This window comes from Aotus nancymaae, unplaced genomic scaffold, assembly GCF_030222135.1.
Source record: "Aotus nancymaae isolate 86718 unplaced genomic scaffold, 86718_ANA_hifiasm-v0.15.2.pri h1tg000021l, whole genome shotgun sequence".
NCBI lineage: Eukaryota > Metazoa > Chordata > Mammalia > Primates > Aotidae > Aotus > Aotus nancymaae.
The window spans coordinates 2,919,446-2,936,114 of record NW_026988433.1 but is presented as its reverse complement, the minus strand read 5'-3'; the positions used below and the strand labels follow the sequence as shown (position 1 = coordinate 2,936,114).

The 16,669-nt window shown below is 50.0% G+C and overlaps 1 non-coding gene across 1 annotated transcript; it reads left to right on the top strand.

Moving 5' to 3' along the window:
* Nucleotides 1-16,221: 16,221 nt before the first annotated feature.
* Nucleotides 16,222-16,381, top strand: LOC135276284 (U1 spliceosomal RNA). Its single transcript, XR_010343858.1, has one exon. It is a non-coding gene; the product is annotated as a U1 spliceosomal RNA (small nuclear RNA).
* The last annotated feature ends 288 nt before the right edge of the window (nucleotides 16,382-16,669 follow it).

Here is a 16,669-nt window from a genome sequence, read left to right as displayed (position 1 = left end):
TACTCAAGAGTCAGAACTCCATAACTCATCTGGGTCGGGGTTTTGAGCCCACATTATTGATAAGCTCTTCCAAATGTACGTTACCTTGCTTCAATTTTAATTATCGATGGTAACAGGAGAACTTTCCTGATGTGTTATTTGACCAGCTGTAAGGTGGTCATTAGGCATACAGATCCTTCCTATTAGTTATTTCTCAAACTTTTTCTTTCTTTCTTTCTTTTTTTTTTTTTGAGTCAGGGTTTTGCTCTGTTGTCCAGGCTGGAAGGCAGTGGCGTGATCACGGCTCATTGCAGCTTCAGCCTTCCAGGCTCAACCAAACCTCCCACCTCAGCCTCCTCAGGAACTGGGACTACAGGCATACACCAGCATGCCTGGCTAATTTTTATATTTTCTGCAGAGATGGGGTTTTGCCATATTGCCCTGACCGGTCTGAAACTCCTGGGGTCAAGCGATCCTTCTGCCTCAGCCTCCCAAAGTGCTGGGATTATAGATATGAGCCACTGCACCCTGCCTCAAACTTTTTCAATCAATGAGTTACTTTAGACAGCTAAAGAAGCTTCCCCACCTTATGCTATGATTTAAAAATCATCATCATCAGTGAGAAGGCTGATGCTTTTGATGTGTGCTTTGGTAAATATCATAAATAAATGATTAATTCAGGCCAGTACTGGAGGCATGGAGACTATTGTAAACATGACCTTGGCAGCTGTGCTGATGCCATGAGAAGACCACTGGGTAGATTTGCACGTGATGGGAGGGAGCGTCGCCCTGTGCTCTGTGGCAGACGCCTGTCCTTGTCACACTGGTAGGTCTCCAGCAGAGCCACAGTCCACACAGCAGGGGTCCCTGGTCCTGTCCTGCAGATGTGGGGGCATGTGTGTGCCAAGATGAGAGGACAAGCAGGCTGGCTTCGTTGGTTTTTGTGGTAGCAAAGAACTGGAAGGAACCCAGACTTCCACAAGTGGGTGGCACACTATTTTGTATTAGGGTGAAGCTATTAAAAGGAACCGTGACCGGTTGTGTGTGCTCTGGTGGGAGGGTCTCCAGGACACACAGTAAGCGGCAAAGAGCCAGGAGCAGAATGTACATAAAGACAATTGTGTTTGTGCAAAAAAAAAATGCTTATTGTACAAATAGAATATTCTAAGTATTTTTCAAAATGAAAGGCCACACCTAGAAGTCTTGTGAACGGTTATTTTCCAGGACAGGGAGTGAGGAATGTGGCTTTGCATCTTACTCTCTCTATTTTCTTTTATCTATCACTTTTGTAATACGGAAATACACAACTTATAAACGAGGGGAAAGCGGGAATCATGTTTTACCAAAAAGAACTTCTGAGGCAGCCGAGAAAAACCGAACACAGTCTGTACTGCTGAATTAGTGACGTTTTTCTGAACATGACAATGGTTGTGTGTGTTTCAAAAAGACTTCTTCTGTCATAAATGTACGCTAATGTATTTACAAGTGAAATGATAGGATTCTGGTTTCAAAAACTCTATGCGTATATAAAAATTAGTTTTGCAGTGATTTAATGGGTAACTTTTTAAGATGACCTAATGACAAACAAAATTCTGCAGTTTCTTTATGAGGGGAGTAAGAAGCGCCATAACCTACAGAAGCAGGCAGCGGGTAAACTTGGGGGCGGGGGAGGCGTGAGGTCTGGGGAGTGCCATAGTCCAGGGTCCCAGGTGCCTCAGGGCCGGCCCAGGGCCATGTGGGAGGGCCAGCCAGGTGTGGCCACAGCTTCCGAGTTTCCAACTCAGCATCCAGACACTGGGTGAGACCGGGGTAGATGGAGGGCACCTGGGATGAAGAATGTGGGGAGGAGCCAGGAGCTGGGGTCACCCCCACCGACAGACCCCACGGCTCCATTCCTCACACGTGGCTCCTGGGCCTCCTGCTGACCTCTCCTTGCAGGGCTCTGTCTCCTAGCGTGTAAATGCTGACAACTGATGCAGCTTTGTGAATGTGTGTGTCTGTGTGTGATACGAATGTGTGCACCTGTCTGCGTGTGTGATATGAATGTGTGTGCCTGTGTTTGTATATGAACGTGTGCACCTGTGTCTGCATGTATAATATGAACATGTATGCCTGAGTTCACCTGTGTGATACAAAAGTGTGCGCCTGTCTGCGTGTGTGATATGAATGTGTGCACCTGTGTCCATGTGTGTGATATGAACGTGTGCGCCTGTGTCCGTGTGTGTGATATGAATGTGTGTGCAGCTTTGTGTGATATGAATGTGCATGCCTGCGTCCACATGTGTGAAATGAATGAGCGCACCTGCATCTGTGAGTGTAATACGGGAGCATGTGCACCTGTGTCCAGGTGTGTGATATGAACGTGTGTGCCTGTGTCTGCATGTGTGATAGTGTGTGCACTTGGCGTGTGATATGGACGTGTGCGCCTGCGCCCGCGCGTGTGATGTGGACGTGTGCGCCTGCGCCCGCGCGTGTGATGTGGACGTGTGCGCCTGCGCCCGCGCGTGTGATGTGGACGTGTGCGCCTGCGTCCGCGCGTGTGATGTGGACGTGTGCGCCTGCGTCCGCGCGTGTGATGTGGACGTGTGCGCCTGTGTCCGCGCGTGTGATGTGGACGTGTGCGCCTGTGTCCGCGTGTGTGATGTGGACGTGTGCGCCTGTGTCCGCGCGTGTGATGTGGACGTGTGCGCCTGTGTCCGCGCGTGTGATATGGACGTGTGCGCCTGTGTTTGTGTATATGTGTATTAGCCTCTGTGTATGTGAGAGTGTATGGGCGTCTATTTGCATATATGAATGTGTGTGCCTGCGTTTGTGTGTATGAGTGTGTGTGTTTGTATCCCAGTATGAATGCGTGTGCATCTGTGTATGTGAGTGAGTGTGGTAGTGGGGCGCATGTGTATATGTATGTGTGTATGTAGGTGTGTGTGTGTGACTGTGTGCATGTTTTTGTGTAGGTGAGTATAAATTTGTGTGCCTGTTTCCATGTATGTGTGTGTGGGCATGTGAGTGTGAGAGTTTGGGCATGTGTGTGAATGGTGCATGTGTTTGTGAGTGTGACAGTGTGTAAGACTGTGAACATGTTTGTGTATGTGAATGTGAGTGTGTGTGGGGGGTGACAGGTAGCATATCTGAAGCCAGTTGGGCCTGTAGTGATCTGTTTGTGTATGTGAGTGTGAATGTGTGTGAGTGTGAGCATTTTGTGAATGTGAAAATGTGTGAGTGTGTGTGTGTGTGTAAAGGGTAACATATCTGAAGGCAATTAGGCCTGCAGTGATCTGTGCGATTTCTGATGTAAAAGAGCCAATGTGAGGGGTCTTCCCCAGCCACCCCGGCAGGTCCGCAGGTCGGCAAGCCACACTCTCCTGGTGGGGGTCCCAGCCGCAGAGGGCTCCGGGCAGTTCAGAGCTTGAAACAGAACCCAGCGATCCCATAATGAGAGGCTGAGGGTCACTCAAGACGACCTTGAGGTTGAGTTGTTTGTATCGCAGGTCTCTTGGAAGGCCTTCTTTGCTTGTAAATATTCTCTTTCAATGGAAAGTGAGTCTTCCTTTCAGAGAGGCCCCTACCCCATTTGAGCTACTCATGTTTATGCCGCCTAACTGGATGCAAGTGCATTAAATAAACATATATATTATTATATGTTTACATATAATATATTTTATATATTTTTATTAACTAAAGAGATATACGTATATGTATTTAATATGCCTAGGCAGGGAGCATGGTCCCAACATTGAAACGCTTCTGTCACCTCTTATCTAATTTCAGACCGGAGGCACCTAGGCCTTTGCTCGGTAAACCTCAGGTGCAGAAAGGCCTGGAAGGAGAAAGGTGTATTCGCTTCAGGAGAGACCTGGACCTTGAGCAGATGTGGGGGAATCACAGCACAGCTTGCCGCAGGTAGGCCGGGCCCTGGGCCCTGTGCGGGCGGAAGATGCTGGGGCTTTCATGCTCCGTTCAGATTCATTTGCTTCCAAGTGTGTTTCCTGCTTTCTGCACCCCTCCTCCCTGCACAGCATGAGATGCAGGAGCTGCCGGGATGCTGTGGGTGTGCCCTGGGCTTGCTTTCAGACAGTAGTTCCCAAGCTTGAGCATCCGAACATCCCAGGGTGCTGGCTGGAACGCAGGATGCCAGCCCCAGCCCAGAGCGCCTGGGTCAGGAGGTCTGGGAGGGACCCAGAAATGTGCACCTGCCACAGAGCCCAGACGATGTTGGTGCCGCAGGTCCACCGGCCACACTCTGGGAGCTGCTGGCCTCGGGTGATGAGCCTGCATTTCAGATCGCCCCAGGGACAGGCGGGCAGCTTCTGGCTGTCAGGAGCAGCAGTTTGGGTTTTGTATCTCTTGCTTGTATGCAAAACATCCACATGATTAAGGTTTTTAAAAAATTGTGGCGAAATACCCAAAACACAGTAACACAAACTTTGCGGCCTTACCCCTTGTGAGTCTATGGCTCAGTCACGTTGCACGCACGCACGTGGCTGCACAACCATCACCTCCGTTCTGCGCCCCCACACTTTCCACGTGCACAGCCGAAGCTCTGTGCCCGGTACGCGCCGACCCGGCATCCTCACCTCCATCCCATCCCGGAAGCCATCGTTCCACTCTCTGCCTGTTTACATTTAATTAAGTCCATGGCTCACTGTGTTTTGGGCAAAGTCGTGGTGACAGTGAAACCTGAGGCAGATCCCACAGAGGAGACGGACAGGTGACTGTGTTAAATTATGTGACAGTGCAGCAATCAAACAGCTGCCTCGTGAGAGACGGGGGTGGTAAGAGGCTCAACCAGGTGGCTTCTCTTCCTCCTCCTCCTCCTCCTCCTCTTTAACTTCAGGCTGGGAAAATGCTGTGGGCGGAGCCGCTTTGGGAAGGTGGAAAGCCTTTTACTCTCAGGTTGTTCAGTAAGAGGTTCCCGCTGTGACACTTGAAAGCCCAGTAGATGTGTCTGAATTTATAATACACTCTCGAAGTATTCATTCATAATCCTGAAGGGATTTTCAAAGCCACGAAGAGGCTGGAGAATTTTGGGTGGCTCAGGTATGGGGAAAAACTTCTAGAAGGGCTGTTTGTTCAATGGTATTAAACAGACTTTTGGGAAGAGGGCGCCAGTAGCCGCAGACACGGAAAACTCTTGGACACTTAATTCAGTTCAGCAGATATTTGTTGCCTGCTACCTGTCTCCAAAGCGCAGAGATGGCGACAGAGAAGCCCTCCGAGGTGCACGGGGCTCGGTTATTGATGGGAGTTAAAGGAATGTCAGTAACCCACGGTCCCGTCGTTCCATAGGGATGTAGGGGCCCCTCTGTGTGCAGGGACCTCTGCTGAGCACAGGTGCCCAGCGGCTTCCTTGATGCAGTGCAAAGCGGAGAGGCGGGCACTCGGTCACGAGGATGAGATCCTCCTCCTAGCCAGGGCTGCTGTGGTCAGGCTGCACTGGGAGTGGTTTCCTTATGTTCCATCACTGAAGCAGATTATTACAAAAGAGCATGATGTGTGACTGCTGGAAATACGAGTGAGGGTCTTATGAGGACATCGAAGGGGAATTCTTAACCCAGGCCAGGGAGGGTGGGATGGGCTGGTGAGTGGAGATGGTGTTGGAGTGGAGGCAGAGATAGGAAAGGAATCCACAGACCTAGGAGGGAATTCAGCCCACCCACATGCATCCAGATGGCTGCTGAGCGTCCCTCCCTGCCAGGCACAGTCCCAGCCCCGGGAATAAAGGACTGAACACAACCTACTCTCATGAGCTTGTGTTCTTGGTTGGGGGTGGTAGCAATAAACAGGGTTGGATGTAACACAGGATATGTTAGTGGTAAGTGCTAAAACAACAAGCAGAGAGAACAGGAAACTACGGTTGGGATACTGCAGTTTTACAGAGGATTGCAAGGGAAGCTGTCACCAAGAAGGTGGGATTGGAGTAAAACCCTAAAGGCAGTGAGGACAGGAGTCATGGCACCTCAGGGAAGGGTTTTCCAGACAAAGAGCAGATGCGCGAAGGTCCTGGGCAGGGGCTCCCTGGCAAGTTCAATGTGAGCAAGCCCAGTGTGGCCAGAGCAGAATGGACGTGAGGGGGAGGACGGAGGTGAGGTCCTGATGGGGACGGGGAACACGTCATGCTGAGGCTTCTTGGCCACTGAAAGCTGAGTTTCCTTTGGGTGAGATGGAAGCTACTGCGGTTTTACGAGCAGAAGACAGGTGTGACTTGACTTGTTCTCACAGCCTCTCTCTCTGGCTGCGACGGGGAATGAAACTCAAGGGGAACCGTGGTGGCAGAAGAGACACCAGCCGGGAGGGGGTTGCCCCAACCAGGTGCGGACAATGGTGGGCGAGACTGACGTGCCAGCAATGGTGTGAGTGGGAAGTGACTGGACGGGAACCGTGTTTTGAAGACAGAGCTGACAGGATGGGCTGGCCAATAGGAGGTGGGATTTGAGGCTAGAGAGAGGTCAGGAATGACTCCAGCGTCTTTGACCCAGCCAGCGTGAGGCTGGAGTTACCATCTCCCCTCTCATTGTGAAGGGGGTCAGAGCAGGAGGTGAGAAAATGAGAATTCATTCTAGGCCGACCAAGCAACAGTAGCAAAGCACAGTAACCATGGCGTGTGTGCGGGGAGCTGCCAGCCCCTAGAGTCCCCAAGGAAGGGTGTGGGTGGACGAGACAGGGACGGGCACACACAAAAAAGCTTCCCACAGCGTCTGTTCATCCAGAGTTTGGGTTTTTCTGGGTGAGCTGCCTGGTAGAAGCTGTGCAAGGGCTCAGGATGCTGCTGGGAGAATACATTTCACTTCATCCAAGATATCACTTATAAATTCTGTCATTATTTTGTATTCTTCTAAGAAAGAAATTACGCTAACACTTATGTTATGGCAGGTGACTGTTGTGTCACTTCAAGTTTGCCTCTATGCGTACTCCATGCATATTAAAGGTGCCCTTCCACACTTATTTAGACATAGAGGTTCATATCCTACATCTCTCCATGCGTGCAGAAAAGAAAGACACAAAATTAATTGGTTAAGATTTTGCAAATGTCTTCACACTCAGAGTCTGACTCCCCTGAACTACTTTGAGACTAGATTCACCCGTGTTCAGGTTTTCCGCCAGCCTGGGAACTGCATGTGCTCATGAGAGACGGGGAAGGCTGCCTTCTCTGGGAGAGTTCTCCACCGTTGTCCCGACGGCCCTTCTGCACTGTTGAAGCTGCTGCATACTTGATCTCCGTCGAGGTATTAGGGAAGGCAAATACGTCACAATTGCTGCTGGATGTGACCTGTTGCAAGGCACATCCTGTTACCAGAAATGTTAAGATTTATTAAAAAGACGTGTGGAACTAAGGGCATAGGAGTGGATTGGGGCCATCATTCCAGTCTTCCACCTTGAGGTTGGAGGGTATTTATACCCAGAAAAACATTATGAAAGGCCAAAAGAAGGAGTTGGGCTGACAAGTTTCCCAGGTGGAATTATTCCAGGTGGTACCAAGACCCAGTGTGTGTCCCAGGCATGGGTGACTGGAGTGAGGTAAGATGTCGGCCAGTGGAGTGAAATGGGGTCAAGTCCTGAGGTGTGGCAGTCGGCAGAAAGTCCGTATGATGTTTAAACCTCCTGGAATTATGGCAGGAGATGGATGGAGACTTCAGCATTCCCCTGGGACTACTGTAACAGAACACCACAAACTGGGGGGCTTAGAACAACAGGGATTTCTTCCCCCAGCGTTCTGGAAGCCGGAAGTCTGAAATCAGTGTGGCAGAGTGGGCTCCTCCCAGTGGGCATGGCTTCTGGGGTCCCTGGCAATCCTCGAGGTTCCGTGGCTCACACAGGCATCACTTTAAGCTCTTCCCTCATCACCATGTGGCCTTGTCCTCTGTGTGTCCTTGCCTCTTATAAAGATGCCAGTCATTTTGGTTGAGGGCACACCCTAATCCAGCATGAACTCAGCTTACTTTAACATGTTTGCAAAGACTGTTTCCAAATAAGATCACATTCAGAGGTTACAGGGGAGATGAGTTTGGGGGCACACTATTTAACCCAGTACAGAGAGGAAGATGGAGCCAGCTCCCCAGCTCATGCGTGGATAGGGAGGGGTGGGCAAGAGGCTGGCCGATGGAGGAGGACCGGGCTGCAGCAGCCCCTGTGGGCTGCAGGGCAGGAGGCCGGGGCAACCTCACAGGGCCTCCCTGTTGGTGGGTTTGGCCCTCAATGTCCAACCAAAACCCTCCCAGCACTTCTGTGCCATCCCCTCAGTAACCTCAACCTCTCGGCCTCCAGAACCTGGGAGCTTTTGGGTGCCTGGCGCCTACTCCAGTCCGTGCCCTCTGCCCACTCCAATGGATGTGGTGTCTCTGACCTACCCAGATTCCTGGGCCATCCTCTCCCAGAAACAACTCCAGCCCAGCATCCATTTGGCAGAGCCCCAGGCACACTTTCCGCCCCAGAGATAAAATCAAACATCAAAGGAGTATGAAATTTCACGGGAGGGCGGAAGCGTGCTGATCTGGAATTGGCAGTGGAGGCCAAGGGCAAGGTTAATGCCTGTTGTCACTGGACTGAGAATTAGGACAAACGGCCCTGTGTGGAAGCTGGGGATGACCTCATCTCCTGAGGCCACAGCTCTCCATCCGTGAGTCCAAGGGGCTGGCTTAGGGGACCGACCGTGAGGGCACCTTCACGTCCCAAACTCTCCAAGTTTAAGAACGGGCGGGCAAGGGCGCATCTGACAGGCTTTTCTGATTCCTCGTTTCTCTTTACATCAAGTGTTTTGCCCCATCATGGCTTTTATTCCTCACCTTATCTGTTGAAATAGTTCCCAAATCCATAATCCTTCTGCAAACCATAATAGTCTAATGAATTCATCCAGAAAGAGAAAGCCACGAGTTTATTACAGACGTGTTAGCATTCATCTGTGATGCAGTCTCCGTTCTGTCGCATGCTGGCCTCACTTGAGAGCTTTATTTCCTTATTCTCCCCTTGTGTAGTGGGGAAAATAAGAAAACAATGATCCCTGCAGGTGTCCAGGTCCTGATTCACAGAACCAAAGACTATGTTAGGTCACAGGCAAAGGCAGTGGATCGGCTGACCTAAAGGAGGAAGAGGGTCTGGGATTTTCCAGGTGGACCCGATGTCATCACAGGGCCTTTAAATGGAAAATAGGGCGAGGTGTGGGGAGCCCAGGTGGAGGGGGGCGAGGTGGAGGGGGGATGAGGTGGGGGGAGCCCAGGTGGAGGGGGGCGAGGTTGGGGGGGGCGAGGTGGAAGGGAGGTGAGGTCAGGGAACAAATGTCAGAGGATGTGATGTGAGGACCCTATCAGCCTTTGCTGGCCTGGAGATGGAGAAAGGGGCCTCAACCCAAGAAGACATGGAAGTCTCTAGAAGCTGAACAAGCTGAGGAAACAGATCTTCCTCCAGAAAGGAATGCAGACGCTGAAACTTTGAGTTTAGCCCAGCGAGACCTGTGTTGGGCTTCCAACCTACAGAACAGCAAGACAATGAACCTGTGGGGCTGCTGTTGGTGTTGCTGTTTTGAGATGGAGTTTTGTTCTTGTCACGCCGGCTGGAGTGCAATGGCGGGCTCACCGCAACCTCTGCCTCCCGGGTTCAAGTGATTCTCCTGCCTCAGCCTCCCGAGTACCCAGAGTCACAGGTGCGTGTCACCACGCCCAACAAAGTTTTGTATTTTTAGTAGAGATGGGATTTCACCATGCTGGCCAGGCTGGCCTGCAGCTCCTGACCTCAGGTGCTCCACCCACCTCAGCCTCCCAAGGTGCTGAAATTACAGGCGTGCACCATCGCGCCCAGCCGAGTGTTGTTTTAAGTGACTAAATTTGTGGTGACTTGTTACAGCATGGGTGGGAAACTGATGCAACAGTGATTATCGAGCCCCACCCAGACCCATTAAATCAGTGTCTCTGGGCAGCGAGGTCTCCGACAATGCTAACACCCAGCCAGAGGCTGCTCGTGAAATGATGCCGTGACATTTATTTCATAACTACTCCTGACCTCCAATAAGCTCAGCAACCCGGTAGGAGCAGGTTTCCTTGCCTGTAGAATGAAAGGTGGAGAAAATTCATCAATTGACCTTGCCCGAACTTCTACTGGGGGCCAGGGCGGGTCAGGCATGTGTGATAGAGAACGCACAGGGTTCCCTTCCGTGGCAGGGCGTCTGTCTGTGATGGACGGCTAGCTCTGACGCTGCACTGCCTACTCACGCGAACGAATCACTTCCCTGCCACCCTCCGTAAATGTAGGTGATGCAACAATTCCAGGCAGATGAAAGCCCAGTGTGGAAGCCTTCATGCTACCAGAAGCAGCCACCTAGCTTCCTGTGGAATCAGTGAGGAGGGGAGTGCATTCCTTAGGGCCTCTTCCAGCGGCAATGGTGGTTGTATCACCCACGTTTATGGTGGGCGGGAGGGAAGCGATTCGTTCACACGAGCAGGCAGTGCAGTATCAGAGCTAGCCTGGGGGCCAGCCCAGGCCAGCACTCCGGGGAGGCTGCTGCAAAGAGGGTCTCCCATATCCCAGCTCTGCTCCCAAGCACAGACGGTCTCTTGGGCTCCAGGAAGACTCGAGACACCCAAAGCTCCTCACCTGACAGTCTGAAGCCTCCAGCCCAGCAGGAAAGACAGGGCCCTTTTCCTAGACATCCCAGAAAGAGCCACATGGCAGCTGATTGGTTCTAATCTTGTCCCACAACTGTCCCTAGATCAGTTACTGTGACCAGGAGGACACTCGTGGAGCCACATCTAGTCCACGGCCACACTCTGAGACGGGGACAGGAAACATGGGCTGAAACTTGTCTCTGGATTGCAGATATAGGAGATGAGCTTGCAACCAGAAGGAGCTTCCGATGAAAACAGTCTGAGAGCTCTTCGATCTTGCTGAGCTTGAGAAGGCTGTGGTTCTCCCGATACTCCACGCCCAGGCCCACACACGGCTGGCATGCTGTCTGTCCATCACCTTCATGCTTCCTTCCAAGCTGGCCCAGTCACGCCCAGCCTGCTGTCAGCTGCAGAATCACAGTGAGGCCAGGAAGCTGTTTACAAAGGTGTGTGCTGTCAGGCCAGGCTGGGGTGCGTCATGGGCCAGGAGGTCAGTAGCACTGCAAAGTAGGTGGGGACATTTCTGTGATGTCATCTTGAACGTGTTCCCCAGAGGAAGTCCCACCCATAAAGCCAGATTCAAGAAGTTCTTGTTCTTAAAGCTCACAGGACCCCATCCGGCCTCTGAAAGTCTTAAACATCTGAAAGCTTAAAGTGCCGCAGACTGGCTTCCCTGGAGGCAGAGGGTGAGATGGAGGTAGAATGCCGCCTGATTTCCAAGAGGAGGCTCCCTGTGGCGAACCTCTGCAGAGAGGAGAGGCAGGGCGGGGGTGCAGGCAGAGGAAGCAGCCTCCCCCACGGGACCTAGGACAGCCACGACCCACCCTGCAGAGCACTCTGGAGCTAGAGCTGTCCCTACTAGTGTTGAGTTGAGTGGGTCTCTACATTCCCTCGTGAATCTGAACCTGGATTGTGGAATGTTTGTTGTTTAATTGTAGGAACTCTTTATATATAATGGATATTAATCCTTTATCAGACATAGGACTTTCAAATATTTCTCCCATTTTGTGAGTTGCATTTTCACTATTAGCAAGCACCTTTGATCCATAAAAGGTTTTAATTTTTACATAGTCCTTGTTTTGTTTTGGGTGGTGCTGTTACTCACATATCACATACAGTACTTCAGGACAGGCAATCAGTACATCCTCCCAACCTGTAGCAAAGAAAAGGGCCTAAGCCCCAGGCCCAGGCTGGTCTGCATATTCTGTCCCTATGCACTGTGATTGGTTTGGAGATGGGCAAGGACCCAATTTGTCCCAGTGAGGTTCAGTTCAGAACTTTTCTTAGAATGACTGGGGAGGAAGCTTTACTCACCTACCTCTGAGGCTAAGAGCCAGTTAGGAACTTCTGGAAGCCATCTGGTCACCAAGAGAGGAGGGTGTAATGGAGAGGAAGGCATGGAGAGAGAAGGTGTGCATGTGAGTGTGTGATTGACTGATTATGTGCATTGGTAATTGATAACTTACCCATGCCGCCTTACACCAACTTGAGTTTGCTTTCTTTCACTTGCAACAAAAAAAGCCCTGATGGATAGAGAGCTTACTTTGGAAGCCTTTTACTGCCTCCTCCATTGAACAGATGAGGGAACTGAGGCCCGGGGAGGGGAGCTCACATAGCTGATACATTTCATCAGGAACTATTAAAGGTCTCTTGCAAGAAGGACACCTTTTCATATATTTGCATGGTCTTCCTTGGGAGACAAGATCTTTGTCTCGATTTTGCTCTCACCCTCTGTGCTAGGAGAAGGGACAACTTGGGGTCCCTTGATTCCAAAAAGAAAACTAAGTAGGAAATCACAGAGGGCCCTGATACAGTGTGGTTCTGGTGCCTCCAGTCAGATCTCACTTTGAATCGTAATTATCCCCACTGTTAAGGGCAGGGCCTGGTGGAGATAATTGAATCACGGGGAGTTTTGCCCCATACTGGTCTCTTGGCAATGAATTAAGTCTCAGGAGATCTGGTGGTTCTATGAATGGGAGTTCCCCTGCACAAGCTCTCTTGCGTGCCGCCGTGTAAGATGTGACTTTGCTCCTCATTCACCTTCTGCCATGATTGTGAGGCTTCCCCAGCCATGTGGAACTGTGAGTCCATCAAACCTTTTATAAACTATCCAGTCTCAAGGATGTCTTTATGAGCAGCGTGAGAACAGACTGATACAGCCCACAAGTCAGTAAGGAAACCAGGTTCTATACAAAAGACCAAACAAAATTCATATTTGAAACTTATCCTGAAACAGTGTTCAGGGTTCAGAGAAATAAAACAAGGCTTAGACATTTTTTGACAGATTTATATGGGGTGAAAAGTGAAAGGTTCCTTCACACGCTAACATATTTCTTTACATCCTTGCACAAGTTTTCCTTTGCTTATTTAAAAAAGGCAACATAATATCCATATTTTTCTGCAACTTGCTTTAAAAGAAAAGTTGACAATATACTGTGACTGTTTTTCCAGGGCAGAATATGCCAAATCAACTTCATTTTTTTTAATAGGTCCATATTTTAATTTCATTTGATGAACACTAAGGTTGTTTTGATTTTTGTTATTACAAACTATTCTGCACATACATCCTTAGGCATAGAAAGCTATAAATCTGGGGTTAGGTACAGAATCACTTTCAAAAGCAAGAGGATTAGACAGAGATTCATTGGCCTGATTGCAAAGTCTCTCTTGTGCTGTCGAGTGACCTGTGTGGGCGTCTCTCAATATATTTATTGTTTGGGTGTTTTCGGCATCTACTAAAATAGATCTTCCTCATATTTCCTATTTGAACATATTTTTAGCTATTCTCTTGCATTTTTCTCTTCAAATAACCTTTAATAAATATGACATGTTAATAAATGCTTCATTAAATATTGATTGTATATATCCTAAATGTTAATTTATGCCTTCATGATATTGAGTTTTCTTTTATCCTTTTCAGTATAGACTTATAATTTCCTTCAGAGAGAGACTGAATACGTGGGTAATAGTTTCATTTCTTCTTTTCACTGTTTGTCACTATGACTCTCCTCCTTACCTTGCTGAATTCAGCAGCAAGCGCGGAACCACGTTGAATGTCCCTGGTGCCAGCAGATGTCAGTTACCTTGCTGAATTCAGCAGCAAGCCCGGAGCCACGTTGAACGTCCCTGGTGCCAGCAGATGTCACTTACCTTGCTGAATTCAGCAGCAAGCCCGGAGCCACGTTGAACGTCCCTGGTGCCAGCAGATGTCACTTACCTTGCTGAATTCAGCAGCAAGCCCGGAGCCACGTTGAATGTCCCTGGTGCCAGCAGATGTCACTTACCTTGCTGAATTCAGCAGCAAGCGCGGAACCACGCTGAATGTCCCTGGTGCCAGCAGATGTCACTTACCTTGCTGAATTCAGCAGCAAGCCTGGAACCACGTTGAATGTCCCTGGTGCCAGCAGATGTCACTTACCTTGCTGAATTCAGCAGCAAGTCCAGAGCCATGTTGAATGTCCCTGGTGCCAGCAGATGTCACTTACCTTGCTGAATTCAGCAGCAAGTCCAGAGCCATGTTGAATGTCCCTGGTACCAGCAGATGTCACTTACCTTGCTGAATTCAGCAGCAAACCCAGAGCCACTTTGAATGTCCCTGGTACCAGCAGATGTCACTTACCTTGCTGAATTCAGCAGCAAGCCCGGAGCCACGTTGAATGTTCCTGGTACCAGCAGATGTCACTTACCTTGCTGAATGAAGCAGCAAGCGCGGAGCCACGTTGAATGTCCCTGGTACCAGCAGATGTCACTTACCTTGCTGAATGAAGCAGCAAGCGCGGAGCCACGTTGAATGTCCCTGGTGCCAGCAGATGTCACTTACCTTGCTGAATTCAGCAGCAAGCGTGGAACCACGTTGAATGTCCCTGGTGCCAGCAGATGTCACTTACCTTGCTGAATTCAGCAGCAAGCGCGGAGCCACGTTGAATGTCCCTGGTACCAGCAGATGTCACTTACCTTGCTGAATGAAGCAGCAAGCGCGGAGCCACGTTGAATATCCCTGGTACCAGCAGATGTCACTTACCTTGCTGAATTCAGCAGCAAGCCCAGAGCCATGTTGAATGTCCCTGGTGCCAGCAGATGTCCCTTACCTTGCTGAATTCAGCAGCAAGCGCGGAGCCACGTTGAATGTCCCTGGTACCAGCAGATGTCACTTACCTTGCTGAATGAAGCAGCAAGCGCGGAGCCACGTTGAATGTCCCTGGTACCAGCAGATGTCACTTACCTTGCTGAATTCAGCAGCAAGCGCGGAGCCACGTTGAATGTCCCTGGTGCCAGCAGATGTCACTTACCTTGCTGAATTCAGCAGCAAGCCCGGAGCCACGTTGAATGTTCCTGGTACCAGCAGATGTCACTTACCTTGCTGAATTCCGCAGCAAGCCTGGAGCCACGTTGAATGTCCCTGGTACCAGCAGATGTCACTTACCTTGCTGAATGAAGCAGCAAGCGCGGAGCCACGTTGAATGTCCCTGGTGCCAGCAGATGTCACTTACCTTGCTGAATTCAGCAGCAAGCCCAGAGCCATGTTGAATATCCCTGATACCAGCAGATGTCACTTACCTTGCTGAATTCAGCAGCAAGCGCGGAGCCACGTTGAATGTCCCTGGTACCAGCAGATGTCACTTACCTTGCTGAATGAAGCAGCAAGCGCGGAGCCACGTTGAATATCCCTGGTACCAGCAGATGTCACTTACCTTGCTGAATTCAGCAGCAAGCGCGGAGCCACGTTGAATGTCCCTGGTGCCAGCAGATGTCCCTTACCTTGCTGAATTCAGCAGCAAGTCCAGAGCCATGTTGAATGTCCCTGGTACCAGCAGATGTCACTTACCTTGCTGAATTCAGCAGCAATCCCGGAGCCACGTTGAATGTTCCTGGTACCAGCAGATGTCACTTACCTTGCTGAATTCAGCAGCAAGCGCAGAACCACGTTGAATGTCCCTGGTACCAGCAGATGTCACTTACCTTGCTGAATGAAGCAGCAAGCGCGGAGCCACGTTGAATGTCCCTGGTACCAGCAGATGTCACTTACCTTGCTGAATTCAGCAGCAAGCCCAGAGCCATGTTGAATGTCCCTGGTACCAGCAGATGTCACTTACCTTGCTGAATTCAGCAGCAAGCGCGGAGCCACGTTGAATGTCCTTGGTACCAGCAGATGTCACTTACCTTGCTGAATTCAGCAGCAAGCCCGGAGCCATGTTGAATATCCCTGGTACCAGCAGATGTCACTTACCTTGCTGAATTCAGCAGCAAGCCCGGAGCCACGTTGAATGTTCCTGGTGCCAGCAGATGTCACTTACCTTGCTGAATTCAGCAGCAATCCTGGAGTCACGTTGAATGTCCCTGGTGCCAGCAGATGTCACTTACCTTGCTGAATTCCGCAGCAAGCCTGGAGCCATGTTGAATGTCCCTGGTACCAGCAGATGTCACTTGCTACTGTCTTTAATTGTAACTGCGTTTCATGTTTCACCAATTTAAAGTTTTCTAGTTATCGCTATGTATGTCTTACTATGTTAGAACTTCCTTCTGTCAATAGCCAAGAGAAAACAGTAATAATTATCAAGTTTCCTTAGCATTTTTGCCATTCAATGATTGAATCATAGTTTGTATCCTTTAGCCTATTGTAGTAGTTAGCCGTCAATAAAACGCCCAATAAATACTTACCTGGCAGGGGAAATACCATGATCACGAAGTTGGTTTTCCCAGAGCGAGGCTTATCCATTGTACTCCAGATGCGCTGACCCCTGTGATTTCCCCAAATGTGGGAAACTCGACTGCGTAATGTGGTCGTGGGGACTGCGTTCACACTGTCCCCTGGTCTCTTATAAAAAAATAAATAAATAAAACAAAATACCCAATAATTCTCAAATCCTGGCATTCACATGCCATGACGCCCTCTTCCTCATCGTGTAGGGCTGACCCATGTAATCCACAGATGATTGTGGAATAACAAAGCATGAATTCCAAACCTAAGCTATAAAATATCTCAAAGTACTTGCTATGGGGAATTAGCTGCCATGTTGTGAGGATCCTCAAAGAGTCCTGAAAGTTCCATGTGGCCAGGGACTGAGGCCTCCAGCCAGCAGCTGTGGGTGCCTCCAAGG